A 19,773-nucleotide genomic window follows, 5' to 3' on the forward strand; every position below is an offset into this window, starting at 1 on the left:
TCCAGATGACATCCATATTCTATGAACAAGTCACTATGCTAGGGAAGTAGCCCCTAATTTTCTCAGATTGCCTCTCATGGCATGGACTTCGCCTTATAAGTGAGTTGGAGTGGGGATGATCAGGATCCATTATTTTGGGCCTGTCAAACCTAGGCTAGAGCTTCCATCCTAAAACTGGGGTATGGGTGAAAGAAGAAAGTCCTAGAACACTTAGCCACTCTTGCTTTGAATAGAGTTGCTGCCACATGGAGCTGGAAAGGATGAGAAGTGCTAACTATCCCCTCTTCCTCTAGGAAAATAATAGCCCTAGGCTGTAATTTTGAAGGAGGGAAAACCCCATCGTTTTGGCAACAAGATTCTCTTATGGTGAGTTAAGGTTGGGAGCAGACTAAATACATCACAATCTCATCATTCTTACAAGACTTAATTAGATTTTTCTGGAATCTTTGTTTATTGCTATGTGGCCTTAGAACAATTTTCGAGACTTTAGAGGAAGCTTATATAGATATATTTTATATAATTTTTATCAATTATGTTTGTTACGGAGAGGAGACAGTTCATTCCAGATGTGTCTGTAAGCCCTATTCTGTATTGTCTCACAATACCTCTTGATAAAAAAAGATGAGGAAAATTGGATCAACCTCTTATGAGTTAAAGAATTAAATATTTAAAAACTCAAATAGCTACTCTTTATTCCTGGAAGGAAAAAGATTATATCTGTATTTCATCCTAGGAAAGATCTCTCCTGCTTCATGACAGAATAATATAACACAGATAAGTCCTTTTAAGCCATCAAAAATGAGTAAATAATTAAATAAGTAAGACCAAAAATGATTGTGCCTTCATATAAAAAGTGGGTTGACTGTCCTTATGCATATGTTCTCTGAAGAAAAGCAGCAGGGTAGGGGATAAACTCCAATTCTACTCCCATAACAACTCAGCAAAAGCCCAACGTCAGGTTACAGGTCATATCTTTCCAGTTTTCTTCCAGTGGTAGCTGGTTGATTTAAGCAAAACTGCAGGGACCATTTTTGTATTCAACATGGAGTGTTCCATATTTTCCAACCAGGTGGATAGGGCCCCTACAATTGTGGTCAGTGGGCTTGTAACAGTCTTTCACAGGAGGCAGAGCACAGGAAGCAGAAAAGGGATTAAATCCTAGTGCTGATATGTTTTTCCAGATTTGCTAAGAGAGGAGCTAATGGGTAAGAATAAGTAAGGCAGCACTTCCAGAGAACTCCTGTTTACCCAAGGAGAAGGGAAAATTAGAGCATAAATAAGAAAAACCTCTGGTTACACAAATACAAATTATACTTCTCTTTATGCAATACCACAAAATTTTACCAAGGCAAAGATTTAACAAGGTGGCAATTTTGCTTTTCCACTACAAATCCATGGAGGATGATTATTGAGAAAGGAAAAAAAAAATCAGAGTGACAGATAGACAATGTCTCTAATGTGTTGCACAAGGCTGAGAGATAGTCTTGTAGTCAAATGTTTGAAGTGCATGTGTGGGTCTGATTTGGGGGGAGGGATGATGGCTCAGAAATGGAACACGAACTGGGGTATGCGGGGCCAATGAGTGGATTAATTTTCAGCAGATACCAAGAGTACAATACTCTGGAAAGATGCAGATTTCAAAAAAATTTTTTTAAAGCTTTCTATATAATCCACTGCAAAGCCCTTGTACCTCTCTGAATTAGAATTCATTCAATAAAACAGAAACCACATGAGTTGTTTTATCAGAGATAATTTAATATAAGAGATTGTTTAAGAAGATATTGGAATCCTGACAAGGTGAAAAAGGAACTCTGAAGGAGCACAGGGATAGAAACTGCAGGAAACAGCTGCTTTCCCTAGGACTGGTGGAACAAGGGGAGATGATTGGGATTGTAAGAATTTCAAAGCTAAAGGAGTGCCCCAGGGTTCCCCTCAGAGGAGGAACCCACAACTCTAGAGCAAGGTACTGCTTATGCTGGCATCTAATATCAATGAGTGTGATTCTGAGAAAGGCAGAATAATCTGAAACTTGAACCAAATAGTTTTGGAATCAGGGGGAAGTACAATTTGATGGGATGGCATTGATGGGAAGAACAAGTAAATAGGAAGGAATAAGTTATTTCTTTCCCCTCCTGTCTTTTAGCTTCCCTCTAATGCCTACCTAATGGCCAAACTTAGAGCAAGATGAAAAAGGAGAAATGTAATTTGCAAAATATGAGTCCTAGCATCACAAAGTCAACTAGAAAAGATTTGTTGGAGCTGAGAGACAATTGCTTACCACTAACCCATTCCCATTTAAGAGAAACATGGTAAGGACAAATATTTTTTTTTCAGAAGTTTTTTGGAATTATATTTGTGTGGTTACAGGATATATTTATGGTCAGAGACAGGTCTCAAGATGGACAAGCTCTTAAATTTTAAGATTAATACCTTTATACCCTGCAGACTTATCTAGCCAAGATACTAAAAATTCCTGACTACAGTATAATTATATATAATTAAATATCTTTATTCTCTCTCAGTGGTGTTATACAATTGCTTACCTAGAAGGTTACATGGCCAAATGCAGTGCTGTGCGTCCCTCTCCTAATGGTAGCTTTCTTCCCTCTCACAATTTTGGGCTTCCTTATATACCCAATGAATAAAATGCAGGAGCACAAGAATATGGGGGTTAAAGTCTAACTTCTCTCCCATGAATCTTCCTAGAGTGAACAGGCTGAATGTTTATGACAAGCTATACATCAAGACTGGAAAGAGTAAGTTTCGAAAACAAGATTTTGTTCTATATCAGGATTTGCCAAGACGTGGTTCAGATATCGTTGTATGCTGATTTGAGCATCTTGAATAAGATTACATACTCAAGAACTAGATTCCCTAGATTTTAATCTTGCCTATATCGTTTTCTAGCTGTGACCTTGAACAAATTATTTAACCTGTCTATACTTCGTTTTCTCATCTATAAACAAGGATGATAAAAGTGCTGATTTTTAAATGCCTGGGACACTGAAGCACTTAATTAGTGTTTACTGTTGAATTGTTGTTCCCTAGTCTGACATGTTTCTCTCTCTGCTTTCATTATTTCTGTTTTGCTTTCAACAGTTTGACTATGATGTATCAAGGAAACTATGGTTTTCTTTCCACTTAACCTAGTTTGGTCCATTGAAATTCTTAAAGTTTTTCAAAAATTTGGAAAAATTTTCTGGCATTATTTCCTTAAATATTTTCCTGCTCCTTTCTCTCTCCATTCCCCTTCTGGGATTCTACTCACATTTATGTTGAATCACTCAATATTGTCCGTTAGGCCTCTAAGGATTTATTTTTATTCAACATTTTTATTCCCTTCATTCTTTGGATTGGATGAATTATATTGATTTATCTACAGATTCTTTGATTTTTTTCCTCTGTCATTTCAAATCTGCTGTTAATCCTAATTAGTGAATTTTTCATTCCAGTTATTCTAATGTACAACATTTGAATTCCCATTTGGTTCTTCTCACACTTTGAATTTCTCTGCTGAAATTTCCTATCTGTTCACTTACTGATGCTATATTTCCTTTAATTCTTTGAACATATTTTCCTTTATTTCTTCAATAAAATGTATTTATAAGAGTTTCAGCTGCTGCTCTTCAAGTCTGGCTCCTCTGGTTGCTTCTACTGTGATTCTGCAGTATAGTGGTCAGTCAAGATTTGGACAGAGTTTATACTCAGGTTTTGGAACTTATACTCTTTGCTTGTTTTCTTGCTTCTAGGGTTGCCTCCCTAAATCTCCAGTTGCTCTGCCAACCCTAAATTCTACTCTCTGAAGCCTTAATCCAGTAATGCTTTCATTATTTGCCAAAGAAGCTATGTGTATGTTGAGGGATGCGCTCAGTCCAAGGTGAAGCAAACCTTCAATTTCATTAGGAACTATACTTTTTCAGGGTATAAATTCTCTTAATCTCCAGTTAGTGCTTCCTCTTTCAGGGTCACTAGGATCTCCTGCACACTACATAGTTTAGCAGTCAGCCAGCAATTTGGACAAAGTTTATCCTCAGAAATCTTTGTCATATAAAATTTCCAGGTCTTCTGCTATTCTGAATTCTGTCACTTCAAGCTATTAATGTTGTAGAGTTTTTTGTTTTTGTTTGTTGTTGTTATTTGTTTGTTGTAATCTGATATGGTGATATTGGAGAACTTGCACAGACAAAAAAGTCACAAACTTGCAGTCTTGTCCAATACTGTGGTACCTTTCCTATAATAAATATTTCTCAAGGTTCTGCTTGCCATTGGATGCTTTCTGATGCCTTCAAATCTTTGTTAATAGAATTTTTGTCCAGGGTTTATCATTGTTATCAGTGGAGGAATCTCTTGACCTTTCCATGCCACCACTGGTGGAAGTCATGACCAAATAAATATTATTAGATTATTTTTAAATGTTTACTAATTTGATTTATTAACTTGTTCTTTTAATATTAAAGTTCTGATTGCTAGTGTGGTCAAGAATTTTATGTATGTTATTTTACTATCTGTGTTCTTCAGTTGTAAATTATTCATTTTCTTTGCCCAGTTTTTTCTTCTGGAGTCATTGTTTTTCTTACTTATTTAGTAGAGTTCTTATTACTCATTATCCATTTGCCCCAAGTCTTTGAAAATCTATTTCCATGTTAGTAATTTATCTCTAAATTTTGTTTACAATATAGTTTAACATATAAATTGATTTTTAAAGGGCTAACATCTCTACAAACATCCATCTTTTTATCCAGGGTTCTGTTTATCACTCCATTTGTTTGAATAGTTGTTTATTCCAGTCATATTATGAATTTTTAGTACAGATCTCATTTATGACATTTTAGTGTTTCCTTTCTTCTAGTTGCTTGATATTTTCATGTTGTTTTCCACTACAACTTCTAACTGGTTATTGTTATCATATAGACTATCTACCCCTGCCTCATTAATTTCAATCATCTCACCAACCTCATACATATATGCATTATCTCACTTAATTCCCCCCAAATACATATTTTTTTGTGTTTTATATTAAATATTTCAGCAATATAAAATATATGGATAATGATATAATGAACACCCATGCACACACCATCCACTTATATTAAATATTACACTGTGAATCTGCTTTTTTTATATCATCCTCCTCAGTCCCCACAATTAACTACTCTTTTGAATTTGGTATTTATGCAACATGAATATAGACTCATAAAAATATAAAATATTGGTTTAATTCCTTAAATAGATATATAAATGGTACTAAGCTACGTATACCCATCTGCATTTTTTAAATTTAACATTACGTTTTTGACAATTTTCCATGTTGACACGTTTCCTTAGTTCATTCATTTGAGTTTCTTTATAGTATTACTTTGCATAAATATATTGCATTTTTATAGTCTCATGTTTATGTCTTATAGGTTACTGTAAATCTGTATTATTGCAACCATTCATATACATTTTTGCATTTATCTCTGTGCACAACTGCTACTGTTTTTCTAAGATATAGTCCTAGGAATAGAATTGCTGGGGTTTAAAATATAAACATTCAACTTTACTAGATATCGAAAAATAATTCCACTCCCACTAACAGTGTGTGAGAACTCCCATTTATCCACATTTGCCAATGTCTGGTACACTCAGACTTTAAGTTTTTCCAGTCTGATAATATGAATATAATTTCTTGATTTTCAGTAAGGTTGTACATCTTTCTAATGTTTGGTATCCATTTTATTTTTTCCCATCTATGAATTGCTTTTTTACACACTTTTTCTCAAATTTTACTGGGTTCTCTGACTTTTCCTTCTTGATTTCTAGCAGTTTGTTATATTGTCAGGATAAAATTTCTTTTTTGATTATGTGCACTGCAGTATTTTTAGATTTCCTTTTAACATTCAAGAGGTAATATTTATCAATTTTCTTCTATGAGATTTATGCTGTTGACTTCCAATTTAAGAAATTTCTATACCAAAGTTTTATATATATATAGGCTACTGTTGTATTTTAGTGATATAAAATTTTTATTTTTATCATTATCTTTTTTTTGCTATTTAATTTTATTTTTGTCTTTATTTATTTTTTTAATGTTACATTAAAAAAATATGAGGTCCCCATATACCCCCCACCCCCTCACCCCAATCCTCCCCCCATAAGACCAACCTCCCCCATCATCATGAGACATTCATTGCATTTGGTGAATACATTTATCTGGAATTATGTTTTTCAGAGTGTGGCAAGTGATCAAATATTATTTTTATATATAGATAACTAATCATCCCAGCAACACTTAATTTTAAAAATCCGGATTTTATATGCCACTTGTCAAATATAAAATCTCCTTCGATGTATGCTTCTTCTTGTCTTTGTCTTTCGTTTCATTGGTATTTTTGTCTATTTGTGTACACACAACACACTGAACTCATTATATTGCTTTATAATAAGTCATTCAGTCATTAAGTCAGGAAAGGGCATTCCACCTTTTCCTTTTACGAATTTGTCACTGGTATACTTTGTCTTTTGCTCTTCCTTATAAATTTATATACTCATTTTATCAAAGTAAAAATCCAGTTGAGATTTTAAAGGTAATTTCACAATCATTTATAGATTAATTTAGAGGTGTGACAGTTGAATTTGGTGAATCACAGAAAATAATGTTTTTTAATTAATCCATTCTTGAGGTGATAAATACTTTGATTGCATTAGATTTGGTCAAGGGACATTGATTAGTTCACCTGATTAGATAGCCTTTTTTTGGTTTTTAATTACATTTGGTCTTTGTCAGGAAGTACTATATTTGCATAGCATTTTATTAAAATAGTTAAGAAACGCACACAAAAAATAATGAATTTATTATATTATACACTGATTAGATCACTTTTGATTGGACTACATCAGTGAGGCATGACCCAGTTTGGGTCTCTGGCCTTTTACTCCAGCCTTATATAAAAGGAGACACAAAGAGGAGAGACACGCAGCAAAGGTATCTTTGCCACTTTGATCTGGCCATGTGAGAGATTCCAAGTTTGCCTACAGCTTCAGAAAGACAGAGAAGTCCTGAGATGAGGTCCAGGAAGAGATGCCTGATTGCCCACAGCTGAGCTGCAGGAGAAACAGAGACCAGCAGACCTGCCATTTTGTGTCACCATGTGGCAGGACTCCAGGATCTGATAGAACTGATTTTTGGTAAAAAGTATCTCTGATGATGCCTTGATTTGGATATTTTCACAACCTTGTAACTGTAAGCTTTTACCCTACTAAAATTCCCATTATAAAAGCTAAATCAGGAGAGCAGCGGTAGCTCAAAGAACTGGGCATCCACTTCCCAGATGGGAGGTCCCAGGTTTGTTTCCTGGTGCCTCATAAAGAAGACAAGCAGAAAATTAGTGGATATAATGAACAGAAAGACAACAAGCAGACACAATGAGCAGAGACAACGAGCAGACATAGGGAAGTGGATTTGGCTCAATTGATAGAGCAACAGTCTACCATATGGATATGGAGGGTCCAGTGTTCAATCCCCAGGGTCTCCTGAATTGTGTGGTAAGCTGGCTCATGTGCAGTTCTGCCACATGCAAAGAGTGCCATGCCACACAGGGGTGTCCCCACATAGGGGTACCTCATGTGCAGGTAGTGCACCCCACAAGGAGAGCCACCCCACATGAAAACAGCGCAGCCTGCTCAGGAGTGGCACAACACACACAGAGAGCTGATGCTGCAAAATAATGCAATAAAACAGAGATGCAGTTTCCCAGTGCCGCTGGATAATGCAAGCCACGCAGGAGAACACACAGCAAATGGACACAGAGAGCAGACAATGGGGGAGAAAGGGAGAGAAATAAATAAAAAATAAATCTTAAAAAAAAAAATGAGCAGACATAATATGTATACAATGAGCAGACAGACAAGGAAGCCATTTCAGGGAAGCGAAAAAAAACCAACCTATTTCTGGTATATTGCCTTGGCAGCCTTTAGCAAACTAAGACAATGATTAACACATTTTTTCATCTATGGTACCACTGCTTTGTATCCTGCAATAAAGTTTTATATTTTCTCCATAAATGTCTGTCTTATCTTCAGTTATAGCAATTCTTATATTGCATTCATTAATTTCACAACTATATATTGAGCATTAATTATGTGTCAGACATTGTTCTTAGGCATTTGGAAACATCAATTTAAAAATAAAAGATCCCTGTTCTGAGGAAACAGACAAAAATCAATAAAAAAGTAAATAAGTGATAGAAGTATTGTTCCAGTATGGCTGAATAAGTCTATAACTGCCTGGCCTACCCCAAGGTAACAATTTTAAACTCTGGGCAACAGTCAAAAAACAATGGAGTTCTGATATAGGCTACAACATGGACAAACCTTGGTCCATGGGTAATATTTGGTGTATTTTTCCATATATCCCTGATTATTAACACCATATATTAGTATTGTATGTTTTTTATTGTTCATGAGAGAATGCTCTCATATTTGTACTGTTAATCACAGTCTATCATCCATCATGTGGTTGTGGTATATAGTCCCATGCTTGTACAATATATCCAAGGTGTACATTCAATGGCTCTCATTTTCATTACAGTGTCATGCAGTTATTGTGAGGTGATTATGTTTTAATGTAATTAATATCACTGAATTGGGATATTAAATTCACTTCAAAGTGGTTAAAATGAGAAACTTTGAGTTGTATATATATTAGTATAATAAAAAGTTATATATATATATAACATTTTCTATGCAAGAAAAAGAAAAGAAAAAAACCCAACTACCTGAAGCTTCTGGAGAGAGAAGAAAGCACATAGTTTCTAGAAGAGACTCAAAACTTGAAAAAGAGAATGACACAGGATAATTTCCTATTACTTCTTTTAGCTTAAGGGTAAGATGAGACAAGCTGAAAATGACTCCACAAGGGGCAGCTAAAATTCTAATAGAAAATCTACAGTTGTTTTTAGCCTAAAGATCAGGAAACTGAGTTTGTGACAACCACAGTTGCTGGAAAGTGAAGGGAGAAAATGCTAGAAAGAGAAGACTCAAATTTGTTGACAACTCTGCCTAAATCTCTGACCATGTAAGTGCACTTATATTGTAAGCAGTTCAGCAAGGTAAAAAGGAACTGTAGTTTTACAAGTAAATTGCCTACTAAAACATGAATATCAGTATTCTTCAGAGGTATTAAATAGAATCTAAGTCTCCACAAAATATCATTGACAGACCACCAGCAAAATGGTGGTAGAGAAAGGAGCTCCTAGAGTCAGCTTGTGCTACAGGGCAGTTAGTAATCACCTAGAGATATCTAAAGTACCTGTTTGGGGGCTCCAAGAGACCAGAAGAGCAACCTGTAACATCCTTCAAAGAATGGAAGGAAGAGACTGCCCATCTGCAGAGAAGATTTGTGAGTAGAGCGTTCCACATTGTGGATGCCAGTGCCCATCCTCCACTGGCACCATAAGCTACCTCAGGAGCTATTCTGTGGCTGGAATTGGAAGTTCCACTTCCCAAAATTGGAAGAAGAAGAGAATGTTGGGCATTATCTTCAGCTATTGATTAGTAAATTCAGCAAACTAAAGTATAATCCTAAGAACGGCTAAAGTTTGAACCTGTCCAAGATAGAAAAAGGCTGGTAGTCACCATTTGTAACTCCACCCCTGATATGAGGCAAAGCAAGGTGGTAGGGATCTGTTTCTTTCCATCCAGACTGGATTGTAGCCCTAGCCTAAGTCCCAGCCCCATTTCCAGCTGTGAGGAAACTGGAGGAACCTGTGCCAGCCCTCCAGGAAAATACAGGCCATGTTGAGGAAGCCAGTGATCATCCTATTTCAGAGGCACTAGCTGCCTCATGAGCTATTCTGTGGCTGGAGTTGGAAACTCCATTTCCCAAAAATAGGGGAGGAAGAGACGGTTGGCCACTGACCTCAGCTACTGATTAGTAAATTCAGCTGGCTAAAGTATAACCCTAAGAACATCTTAAGTTTGAAACTGTCCAAGTTGGAAAGAGACTGGTAGCTGCCATTTTGACTCTGCCCTTGGTATGAGGAGAAGCTGGGCTGATTGAACATCACAGTGAAACATAGGGACTGGCTTTTTTCCACCAAGATCAGACTACAGCCCTAGCCTAGGCTTCAGACCCACCTATGGCAGGGAGGAAGCTGGCTGGACATGCACCAGCTTCTCCAGGTAACTGAAGGTTCATTTGGCTGGTGCAGACTGAATAATTAGAAGTCTACAGAGTCTACTAGGACAAAAGTGGTCATTTTGGACCCTCATGACATAGATTGCTGCCCACACCTGATTGCTGCAGCTCCATCCCCACCCAAGGCAGGAAGAAAGGGGCATGAATCTTCATCAATGTCTCTGAGCACCTACAGTGTAGGCCTGCATGACTTGGATTATTAACCAGGGCTGTGTCTCTGTCCCTACCCCTGGCAAAGGAAAAAGGTGGGAGAAGTTTCATTGGTCCTTGGGGCAATGTGGGCAACTTGAAACTCCACAGCTTACAGCACAAACTACATCATTACCTCCTACTACACAACCAGCAAGGGAGAAAGGACAAGAAAACCCTAAATTAAAGGGAGAAACTGCACCCAGAATAAATATATGTAGTAAGCCAGGGGCCAAGACACCAACCAAAAATTACAATCCATACCAAGAAACAGGATGATGTAGCACAAAAGAAAAAGATAAGCCTCTAGGTGATGCAAAGGCATTGAGACATGTTCAAACAAATCTCCTTAATAAATTCATTGAGATGGTTAAAGAGATTAAGGATATTAAGAAGACTCTGGATGAGCACAAAGAAGATTTGGAGAGTATACATAGAAAAATAGTAGATCTTATGGGAATGAAGGGTGCGATAAATGAAATTTAAAATACACTGGAATCATAATAGCAGATTTGAGGAGGCAGAAGGAAGGATTGGGGAAACAAGATGTGGCTCAAGTGATTAGGCTTCCATTTATACATGGGAGGTCCAGGGTTTGATTACCAGGGCCTCCTGGTGAAGGCAAGATGACCCATGTGGCAAGCTGGCCCACACAGATATCTGGCCCATGCAAGAGTGCTAGCCCACATGGAGTGATGGCCTGTGCAGGAGTGCTGGCCTGCACAGGACAGCTGGCCTGCAAGGAGTGTTGGCCTGCATGGAGAGCTGGCGCAGCAAGATGACACAACAAAAAGAGACACAGAGGAGAGATAGTAAGTGTCACAGCAGACCAGGGACCTGAGTTGGTGCAAGAGATTGAGCATCTCTCTTCCACGCTGGAAAGTCCCAGGACCCGATCCTGGTGCTGTCTAAAGAAAAGACAAGCAGACTCAGAAGAACATACAGCAAATGGACACAGAGAGCAGACAATGAACACAAAACAATGGGGGGAGGGAAATAAATAAATGTTTTTTTAAAAAAAGAAAGGATTGGTGAGCTTGAAAAAATGGCCTCCGAAAGCCAACATACAAAAGAACAGATGAAGAAAAAAATGGGAAAAATTGGACAAGGTCTCAGAGAACTAAACGACAGCAAGAGGTGTGCAAACATATGTGTCATGTGTGTCCCAGAATGAAAAGAGAAGGGAAAAGGGGCAGAAGGAATATTTGAAGAAGTAATGATAGAAAATTTCCTAACCCTGTTAAAGAATATAGACAACCATGTCCGAAAGTATAATGTACTCCCATCTAAATAAATCCAAATAGACCAACTCCAATACACATACTAATCAGAATGTCAGCTACCAAAGACAAAGAGAGAATTCTGAAAGCAGCAAGAGAAAAGCAATGCATAACATATGAAGGATACCCCAAAAGATTAAGTGCCAATTTCTCATCAGAAACCATGGATGGAAGAAGACAGTGGTATGACATATTTAAGATACTGCAAGAGAAAAACTTCAGCCAAGAATCTTATATCTGGCAAGATTGTCTTCCAAAAATGAGGGCAAGTTTAGAATATTCACAGATAATAAGAAACTGAGAGTTTGTAGCTAAAAGACTGGCTTTGCAGGAAATACTAAAGGGTATGCTACAGTCTGAAAAGAAAAGACAAGAGAGAGAGGCTTGGAAGAGAGTCTAGAAATGAAGACCATATCAGTAAAAGTAACTAAAAGTCCCAAAAAAGTGGTGAAAATAAGACATGACAGATAAAACCCAAAGGTCAAAATGGGTGAAATAAGAACTGCCTTTGTAGTAATAAGATTGAATGTTAATGGATTAAATTCCCCAATCAAAAGACACAGACTGGCAGAATGGATAAGAAAATATGAGCCACCTATATGCTGCCTGCAAGACCTTAGACCCAAGGATACCAATAAAGTGAAAGTGAGAGGCTGGAAAAAGATATTCCATGCTTGCAGTAACAAAACACAACAAAACAAAACAAAACAAAAAAAACAACCAGAGTGGATATACTTACATCAGATGAAAAAGATTTTATTGGACACTAGTAATGCTCAATCTGAGGAAGAAGTCAGGAAAACAACTTCCAATTATTTAGGAATAGACTTAACCAATGATGTAAAGCACTTGTATTCAGAAAACTGCAACTCAATGTTAAAAGGAATCAAAAAGGCCTAAAAACTGGAAGACCATTCCATGCTCATGCATTGAAAGACTAAATATTATTAAGATGTCAATTCTACTCAAATTGATATATAGATTCAATGCTATCCTGATAAAAATTCCACCAGCATTATTTAAATAAATGGAATACATGATTATCAAATTTATTTGGAAGGGTAAGGAGTTCCAAATAACCAGAAATGTCCTAAAAAGGAAAAGTGAAGTTGGAGAACTCTCACTTCCAGACTTTAAATCATGTCACTAGTGATAGTGGTAAAGACAGCATGGTACTGACATAAAAGCAGACACATAGACAAATGGAACTGAATTGATGGTTCAGAAAAGGACGCTCACATCTATGGTCAAGTTATTTTTGACTAGCCTGTCAAACCTACCCAGCTCATGCAGAACAGTCCATTCAACAAATGGTGCTGAGAGAACTAGATAGCCATACCCAAAAGAAAGAAAGAAAACCCCTATCTCACACCTTATACAAAATTAACTCAAAATGGATCAAAACCTATATATTAGCAAGAACCATGAAGCTTCTAAAAGAAAATGTAGGAAAACATCATCAAGATGTTATGGTGGTGGTAAATTCTTAAAAGAGATAAGAGGAGGATTGAGATGGACTACTGATGTTTAATGTATGTATAGAAGTTTTAATTAACTCTACTGTAAAAGTGTGGAAATGTATAGAGTTGATGGTAACACATTATAGTATTACCGTTATTTATAAGCAGCTGGATTATAAATGGGAATGTGGCTGGAAAGGGTAGTCTAGGGATGTAAATGTCAATTGAAAGAAAGCTAGAGAATAATCTAGGGACTGAATAACACAGTAAACCCAGAGGTGGATGAGAATTGTGGTTGATGGTACAGATGCAAGATTGTCCTTTGTGAGTTTGGGTGGCTGTATATCACTATTGCAAAATGGTGGTGGGAATGTGGAGAAGCATGGGAAAAAATACAACCGGAGTGACCTATGGACTGTGGTTACTGTGGTTAACAGCAATAATGTAATATTCATGCATCTATGCCAAAGACGTACCATGTTCATAACGGGGGAGTATGGAAAAAGTGTGCAAAATGTATGTGTTGATAGGGGGCATTGTATGGAAATTCTGCACATGTCCATGACTGTTTTGTAAGTTCACAACTTCTGGAAGAAAAATATATTTTAAAAAATAATAGGGTGGGTTGGGGGAAAAAACATCAAATATAAGATATGGACTATAGTTACAAGTAAAATTTTGATGATATTCTTTCATAAATTATAACAAATGTCTCACAGCCATGCAAGGTGTTGGTGGTGGGTTGATGTATGGGGCTCCTGTATGATGTTATGCATGTTATCTTTGTAAGTTTGCATGTTTACTACACACTTGTTCATATAAAAATGATATAAAAATAATAATAATATAATAATAATAGAGGTGGATTGGGGGAAAAATATCATTGACAATGCCCATGAGATCATCTAGAGTTATTTGTCATAGGAAGACCCCACAATCTTTCTCAAATGAAAATCAATCAATGGGAGTCAGTCCTGAAATGAACCATTGTTTGAATTAGTAAACAATAACTGTAAAGCAACTATTATAAATATGTTCAATAAAGGAAAGGAAAATATACTCTTATGAAAAAATAGGAAATCTCAAGTCTAACTTAAAAGCTATAAAAAGAATCCAATGGAAATTCTAGATGAAATTTTCAATATATGAAATAAAACATTCTTTAGATGTAACTGCTTAATTGAGGTAACAAAAGAATAAGTCTTCACACTTGAAGATAGGTCAAAGAGAAATTATCTAATCTAATGTACAGAGAAAAAAAGTGCTTTAAAAAAATAAATAGAATACCACCTGTGAGGCAATATTGGAGTCTGAGAAAGAGGTGACAAAGAAAATAGGGCAGACAAAATATTTGAAAAGCTAGTGACCAAAAATTTCACAAGTTTGGTGAAGGCCATACATATAGAGATTCAGGCAGCTCAGTGAACCCAAGCAGTATGAAAATAAAGAAAACCATTCTGAAAACCAGCAGTAAAGAGAAAATCTTGAAACAACAATTAGAAAGATCTCTGATTGCTAAAGAAAATAAGTATTTCAGAAGACAGGGAAGCAACATATTAAAAATGGTGAATATAAAAAGCCTGGTACACTAGAACTCTATACCCAGTGGAGATATTTTTCTTAGAATGAGGAAGAAATAAAAACATTTTCAAATAGATGAAATATTTTAATGAACATATTAAAGTTTGTCGCTAGCACATATGCACTATAAAAGTTACCAAAGGAAGTTGTTCAATGTCAAAGGAAATGATGCCAGATGAAAACTTGGATTTTCGGGAAGGAATGAAGGGCATCAAAAATGGTATCTAGGCAGTGGGGTATGTGGGAAACACCTATATTTTCAAAGTAACTTTTCTGTAATCTAAAACTTCTTTAAAAGTAAAGTTAAAAAATAGAAAAATGGCAACTCTCTAGATAAATATGAAGGACTTTTATTTTTCCCTTAGTTTCTTTGCAGTACATAGGGCATTAATCGTAGTTAGATTTAACTTCCTCATTATAGAAATAAGTTTCATGAATGCAAGCCTGCAAGGGCTCAGCTTACTAGCATGTTTCTTTTTCATAGGTTTACCTTGCAGAGTACTACTCCTTCAATAAATTGGGAGCTCCTATTGTTTGAGAGGGTGGCAGAAATTTTCTAGGTATAGAAGTTTAATATCTTTTTGTTTTTCCAGGTCTCTTAGGGACTTTGCGGATACCTTTCTATCTTATGCCAAAAACACCTTGAAATGCATTAGGTATTACAACAATTCTGCACAGAATATCACCATGTCATTCAATATTTTAGTGAATGTTAGCTATGCTGTTTAAATAAGCAGACTAGATAGGTTAAATTAGATAGTGCTCCACAGAAACTTAAAAATTTTTCTTGAAAAAATATTTTTTTTCTTTCTAGTCCCCACAATACTTAAAGTTTGAAAATACTGATAATACCTTTTTTCCTAGTATCCTTATTCTCCTTAGTCTTTAGATTAGCCTCATTTACCTTTTAATTAATGTCTGATTCTTTTTAGCTTTTTTAATTGGGGTGATCTTTTAGAATTTTTTTTACTATACTTTTTAATTTTTTTAAAAAAGATACTTAGATTACATGAATATTACATAAAAAATATAGGGGATTCCCATATGCCCCGCTCACTAGCCCTCCCACATTTTCTCATACTAACAACATCCTACATTAGTGTGGGACATTTTTTACAATTGATGAGCCCATTTTGGAACATTGTCACTAAGCGTGGATTATAGTTTACATTGTAGTTTACACTCTCTCCTGCACATTTTGTAAGTTATTACAAGATATACAATGGCCTGTATCTGTCATTGCAATGCCATTCAGGACAATCCTGAAGTGCCAAAAAATGTCCTCAAATTATACCTATTTTTCCCTCTCCTCCCCTCAGAGCTTCCAGTGGCCACTGCCTCCATATCAATGATAATAGTTCTTCCACTGCTAGAATCACAATAAGTCTATAGTAGATGAACAGTAAGTCTACTCTAGTCCATTGTTCATTCCCCAATCCTGAGGATTCTGGGATGGTGATGCCCACTCTGTCTCTAATTGAAGGGGTGTTTAGATCCTATGGGGTAGATAGATGGGACCATCTTGCTTGCAGTTTCAGATATTCTCTGTTCCTTGGCATGGTTATTGTCCATCATCATCTCCTTGTTAGTTTTCCTGGGTGAGTCCAATGAACTGGAGAGTAGGTGTTGCAACTCTCAGTGCCATTTTCCAGGAACTGGTCTTTTAGAATTAACGCTGCTTCTTCAGCACCTTTAGAGTTAGTTAACTTTAGTTCTGAGTGCCAAGTGTCATTCCAGTGCTTAAAATTTTTAGGGAGCTATTAGGGTATATACAAAATGTAAAGCATTTCAAGACCTAGAAATAACAGTTAGAGGTCAGAGCCTAGGATTAAATGTGACTGCTCTAAGAATTTACAACCTAGGTCTTAATTTCCTTATGAGTATTTTAATGAAGCTGTTTCTAGAGATCATTAACTACAGACCATAGTAGAACTTTTGTTTCATTTCACTTTTACACTTTTACTAAGATTATGTTAATCAATAGGACATAACTTAGAGACTTGCTTTGCTTCTCCTTTAAAGCTCGTTTTGTTGAAGATGAGCTGATTGCATGCTCTTTTAGAGAAGCATCAGAGCAGAACAATGTAACTGATAAGGGATTTTGTTGTTTTCATAACATATCACATATTTTAAAGAATAACTAAAACTATAACCAACAATACCATTATGCAGATCAGTATTAGGATGGAATATCAACCTTGGGAAATTATGTTTTAAGAATTTCATACAAACCCTAAATATATAAAGAGGTTTTAACCCATAGAGGATTAGAAAATCCCTTCAATTTTACACTTCCCAAACACTTCTCATGTAACTCATAATATATTAAATGGATTTTTAAACATTTGAAGATATTATTCTTCGATTGAAATATGAACAGTTTTTGCAATGTTCATTGTAAGGTATACAGCATTCACAAATACAATGCTGGTCATTTGAGGAAATGTAAATATTTAATTATTCCTTCATGTTTTCTTTCTTACAAAGATATTGTTTATAAAAAAGAAGCTGCAGCAGTACCAAAAAAACAACAACAACAACAACTATTTTTCTAATAAATTTACAAAAACCTAAGATTTCTACTGGAATCAAGATTATTTTCCCATTACCATCATCATTAACACCTTAATATAATTAGAGGTTTATTGGAACATTAATTTCCCTGCCCTAAGAATCGAAACTTCAGAATGGTAAATGTAATATGGATCTTTGCAAGTACGAAGAGTCTGAAATAGACAGTTAACACTGAAATTAGTGTCATTTTATAAATATTATTTCCCATCGCATAAACATCACAACACATTTACAATCATCTTAGGATATAAATACATACTGTAATTATGCACAGTATTTTATGACAAGCCAGTTTTTTTTTAAAAAGCAAGTTTAACACATTGATAAAAATTCTTATCAGAATAAAATGTGATTAAAATTTAAAACATTGTCAAGATAACATGCCATTTTTCGTATATCCTATAAAACAATTATTTTCACCAAAAGATGTTTTAAAAAATAATTTCATTAGCCAAAAACCAACAATTTTCACCATCTTAAAGTTTTAACAGACTTAATATTAATTTATTAGTATCCATAAAAACCTAGGGAGATTACAACCAAGTAGAATAAAATTAAAATAATGGTGGTTTATGTTAGAAATGTTTTTTTTTCCCTTCCATAGGAGGTTAAGACCTCTTTGTTTTCATGATAGCTTAAAATTATAAATAACTTCATAATCATACTATCAGGCTCTGAGGAGTATATAATAATTGTTTTGTTTCAGTCATAATTTAGAAAAACCTCTTCATAGCTTTTAATGACATTTACTTACTGAAATTTGGCCATTGGGTTATTAATTATTCTCATCTCAAAGTTGTTAAATCTTTTTAAATTGGGGAATTACAGGACAAACTATGCAAAACAAGGTTTATTCTGTAATACCTGCCTTTTACCTATCATTTTTAATTTTCAGGCCTTATAGACAGAATTCTCAACTAAACTCACATCTCCCCCATTTTTCCACATCCAATCCTACCCTTCTTATCTTCCTCAACTGGTTTTCAGTCAAGGTTAGGAGTAGCTTAAGGAGACAGGGTAGGTGAAGGAGTCTAGGAAAAAATTATTTTCCTCCAATAGTTTCTGTATTCAGATTTTTATATGACCTTTTTTTTAAAGATTTATTTTATTTATTTCTCTCCCCTTCCCCCACCCCCACCCCGGTTGTCTGTTCTCTGTGCCTATTTGCTGCATTTTCTTCTTTGTCCACTTCTGTTGTTGTCAGTGGCATGGGAATCTGTGTTTCTTTTGGTTGCGTCATCTTGTTGTGTCAGATCTCCGTGTGTGCGCTGCCATTCCTGGGCAGGCTGCACTTTCTTTCGCGCTGGGCAGCTCTCCTTACGGGGCACACTCCTTGCGTGTGGGGCTCCCCTACGTGGGGGACACCCCTGTGTGTCATGGCACTCCTTGTGCACATCAGCACTGTGCATGGGCCCACTCCACACAAGTCAAGGAGGCTCAGGGTTTGAACCGTGGACCTCCCATATGATAGATGGATGCCCTAACCACTGGGCCAGGTCCGCTTCCTATATGACCTTTTTCATCCTGTTCAGCTTTTCTTATTTAGGGCTCCAAGAGTACTCATTTACATATGTGTATGTATATGCACTTATTTAATTTTTAGCAATCTGAATAGAGCTCTTTGAAGAATTTTCATTTGCTAATTTGATATTACCATCTGAAGGTGTGAAACTACACACTGAACAAACAGACATAAATAGAGAGGTGGACACACCAATAGAAAAATAAAACTCACTAATTAGACTCATAATTCTCACTCTTTTGGTATGATTGTCTCTAGGCTTTCCATCACTCCATGTAGCACTTTGATATTATTTATGAATTCCAAAAAGAAGGATTTTATTTATAAACTGGTCTGTTCCTCTGGGTGTGATACCCTTTAATTGTATTAAATTCAGCTGAGATTAAATTGATTAAATTATGTTAAGATTAGGGCTTTGATTCAACTACTTCAGTAGGGGGTAACTCAGTTTAAGTCCCCACCCCCTTGGTGGGCTATATAAAGACACTCACAAAGACACAGAGAAGGAGACACATGAAGAAAGAGAGCTCCATAGGCAAGACAGAGGAGAGAACTTGGATCCTGTGACCTTGGACAGAGAGATGAGCCATTTGCCTGATGATCTGGAGCTGAAGAGAACAGAGCAGCTGAGCTAAGCTGTCCTCAGCTAAGCCAGAACATAAACAAACCCTATGTCAGCCTACAGCTGAGATCAGAAGAAACTGGCCCACAAAGCCTTAAGAGGAAGAAAGAAGGAGTAATCAGGCCTGCCATCTTAGTTCAATGTGTGGCTCTGACTTGGGAGTGAAAGTTCCTCTTATGGTTCCTTGAGTTGGACTCTTTAGGGTCTTGTAACTGTAAGCTTTTATCCAAAATAAATACCCTTTATAAAAAAACCAAAAGATTTCTGGTACTTTGCATTAGCACCTGTGGCAGTTTGATATTGTTTATGAATTCCAAAAAAAAATTGCTATTGCATTATGTTTGTAAACTGGTCTGTCCCTCCGGGCA

The sequence above is a fragment of the Dasypus novemcinctus genome, chromosome 14 (assembly GCF_030445035.2).
Source record: "Dasypus novemcinctus isolate mDasNov1 chromosome 14, mDasNov1.1.hap2, whole genome shotgun sequence".
Lineage (NCBI taxonomy): Eukaryota > Metazoa > Chordata > Mammalia > Cingulata > Dasypodidae > Dasypus > Dasypus novemcinctus.